This window comes from Cynara cardunculus (assembly GCF_001531365.2).
Source record: "Cynara cardunculus var. scolymus isolate 2C chromosome LG 2, CcrdV1, whole genome shotgun sequence".
Classification (NCBI taxonomy): Eukaryota; Viridiplantae; Streptophyta; class Magnoliopsida; order Asterales; family Asteraceae; genus Cynara; species Cynara cardunculus.
The window spans coordinates 58,697,052-58,701,102 of NC_037529.1; positions in this window are offsets into that span (position 1 = coordinate 58,697,052).

Genomic DNA, 4,051 nt, shown 5'->3' on the forward strand with positions numbered 1-4,051 from the left:
TTAAATAGTTGATTTGACATTAACATTGATATATATTTTTTAAAATTTTTATGATATCTTCAAATTTATATTTTATTCAAAAATAAAATCATTATTGTTTTTTTAAAAACACATAATTTATACTATATTATAAAACATTTGACAAAAACTTTTAAAAACCACTTTTTATGCATAAAGTACTGTATATTGATGCATATTACTTAAAATTCAAGATTACAAGTAATTATGCATAAGTACAACTTACTGAAGCTCGATGTTTGAATTCGTATAAATAACTGCGGATAAACATAATCAAATAGATGATGAACATCTCATTTTAAATTATAAAAAATCTAAAATATAATTAAAATAATTATCGAGTTCCAACAAAATAAATAATTATTATCTTTATAAAAAAATTATATTATTAAACCAAATATAAATTACTTCGTTATTGGATATAAATTAAATTATAAAAAATTGAATTAAAAAATTACACAAAAATAAGGAATTTCAAATAGTTAATTTGATACTAATATCGATATATTTTTGTCAAATTTTTACGATATCTTCACACATATATTTTATTCAAAAATAAAAACATCATCGCTTTCTCAAAATCACATAAAGCCATACTATAACATCGACTGAGATAAAGAATAAAATGAAATATTAAAATCACGATGTATCTCGCTGCATTGCGCGAGTACGCTTCTAGTGTATATATATAGGGAACGGTTCAAACAAGAACCCATATGATTTACGAGAACGCGAGAACAACATATTAACCCCCTTATTGTGATAACAATTATAATTAAAAGATTTTTGAAATTAAAATTGAAATTTAAAACAATTCAAAAAAATTTGAGATTCGAAAGGGTAATAATGAAAATCAAAATCATATAATTTTAAACACGATCATATTATAATCATGAAAATTAAAGTTATCCACTTAATTCAACAATTATCGTTTATTAGAAGGTATCGATTAAGAAGGTAAAGAAAGGATTTCAAGGAGAAATCGAAGATCAAGAAGCCGTAAAGCCTGGAAATCAAACAACAAACAGGTTTCGAACAACATACAGGAATCGATTAGCAAGAAGAAGTCGTAAGGTTTGCATGCAGAAATCGAACAACAAGAAGAAGCCGTAGAACACAATTTATTCAAGGTATCTATCACATTTACTTGATTTGAACATCCTTTCATTCGATTAGGATTAGACAATCACACATTTATCACAACGATTACGGACGAAATCGACTAAACGATTTGGTGTGACATGGATGTGATAATAATGTAATATCACTATCATAACAGTGCACTTGATTTGATCATGGTTTCGATCGGTAGAGTTAGACAATCACATATTTATCACAATGATTACTCATGGTTTCGATAAGTTAGGATTAGACAATAACACATTTATCACAACGATTACGGGCGAAATCCACTAAACGATTTGGTGTGATATGGGTGTGATAATCATGTGATATCAGTATTATAAGATCACTTGCGCACTCAATTTGATCATGATTTCGATCGGTTAGGGTTAGACAATCATACATTTATCACAACGATTACTCATAGTTTCAATAGGTTATGGTCACACTCGATCGATCATGGTTTCGATAGGTTATGGTTACACAATCACACAATTATCACAAGGGAAGAGAAGAGAATGGAAATGAACATGATCAATACAGGAAAAAAAAGGATAATTATAATTAATTAAAATAAAATAAAAATTATAAAAATTACTTAATTACGTTAGTATCTGTATTAATTTATTTATATTTAATACAAGTTAATTTTTACTTACAGCTGATGATTATTGTTGCTTGTAATCAGGGGCTGTTTAAGGGCATCCGTCTAGCGAATTCTAATCGGAATATTTATCTTCTACAATTTGCGGATGATGCTTTAATTTTCGAAAAATGGTCTCGTAAGAATTTAGTAACACTTACTAATATTCTTAATTGTTTTTATGATGTTTTAGGGTTGCGTATAAACTTGTCCAAATGTAATTTGTTTGGTATTGGAGTTTCGAATGCGGAGGTGAAAAAAAATGGCAGACATGATAAAGTGTAAGGTTTTTTCTTTTTCCATTCACTTATCTGGAGCTTCCTGTTAGTGGTAATATGAAGAAAAAAGCTTCATGGTCAATTATGGAGGACAAAATTAATAAAAAGCTTACAAACTGGAAATCGAATTGTCTTTCCATAGGCAGAAGATTTACTTTGACTCAATCGGTGTTAACTTCTATCCCATTGTTCTACTTTTCATTATTTAAAGCACCCAAATCAGTCTTAAAAACTCTGGAATCAATTAGAAGAAGATTTTTTTGGGGGAAATAAGGAGGATGAGAAAAAAAAATTATTGGGTTGCTAGGGGTAAAATCTTAAAATATAAGTCAAAAGGTGGTTTGGGTGTTGTAAGCTTTAAAGTAAAAAATGATGTTTTGTTAGCAAAATGGATCTGGAGGTTTCTGTCAAGCACAAATGCGATTTAGAAGGATGTCATATTCAAATTTTATGGTGAGGATGGTGGTCTATATTTAAATAGGCCTTTGGTGGGAAAAAGTGTATGRGYTTCAATTGTCAACACTTGCAAGGAGGTGGAAGTTGCAGGTCAGAATGTTATTTCTTCTTTTTCTAAAAAGGTTGCTAAAGATTCAAATTCTCTTTTTTGGAAAGATCTGGCTATTGGTCAAGGCACAAAACTGAAGGATTTATATCCTAGACTTTATGCCATGGAAAGGGATAAAAATGCTTTATTCAAAGAAAGATGGATATATATTAATGAATCTTGGTGTGGAGGCTAGGATTGGAAATCGGTAATAGGGGAAGAAGCTTAGATGATCTTCAAGCGTTAGAAAGGCAGCTCTCTCAAACGCCTTTCAAAATTTCAGGTGAGGATGCGTGGACATGGAATTGGGACAAGAAAGGGACTTTTTCGGTTAAACATATGTCCAAATTATTACAAGGGGCGTTTGATACTGATGGAGAAAACAACGATCTTTGCTTTTGGAGTCCGTTAATCCCGAAAAAAAGTGAGTATATTCATTTGGCGTTTCCTAAAAGAGGTCATCCCTATAAGGTTCAATTTGTCAAAGAAAGGGATTCCGATACAATCTTTGGAGTGTATTCTGTGCGGTAAAGGCGTAGAAACAATGGACCATTGTTTCTTTACTTGTTCGGTTTCGAGTGTTCTTTGGAGAAAAATTTGGGCCTGGTGGAATCTAAAATCTCCTCGTTTATCCTCGATGTCGGATTTTAAAATGCTAGTCCAACGAATAGGAGTTCATCGCAAGTGTGGGGTGATTTTCTTATTAGTTTGTGTTGTGGCGCTTTGGCAACTTTGGAGGTGGTGAAATGAAATACTTCATGCAGAGGAAGGATCGATAAATAGGAAGAAATGCGAAGACCCATTTCCAATTGTTCAAAATTTATCTAAACTGTGGATGGGTAATATGAATCGTAAGTTCCAACTTAATTGGGATAGATGGTCTGCCTCACCTTATCATATTTAATCACTTTGCTTTTTTTGTTTTTGGGTATAGCCATAGATTAATTTTGTTTGGGGCAGTTGGCTTTGTAGTTTTTGCTTTGTACTTTGGCTTTTGTATCTCCTTGTTTCTAGCACTTTGCTAGAAGCTTTTTTCTATATTTATTTTAATTTGGTTGGCTAGGAGTGGGTGATGGTCATGCCGAAGCTCTCTTCCTAGTTCATCCTTCTTTGTCGTTCAAAAAAAAAAATACAAGTTAATTTATTAATTAAAAAAGTTTGAGGTTACTGGGTTGTTCTCGCATTCTCGTAAATCACAGGGGTTCTCTTTTGAACCTTTCCATATATATATATATATATATATATATATAGTTTGTTTCAAATACAACCCGTTGCATTTGTACAACCAATGCAACCCAATAAATTGAGATATTTATGGAAATGATGAGAGTTCATTTATTATAATTTAGATATTTGTGGAAGAAGATGGTTTATTTATTATGATCAATACTTTATATTATGAAACAATCAAAACTTCTATGAAATCACATATTAATCAAATGAAAT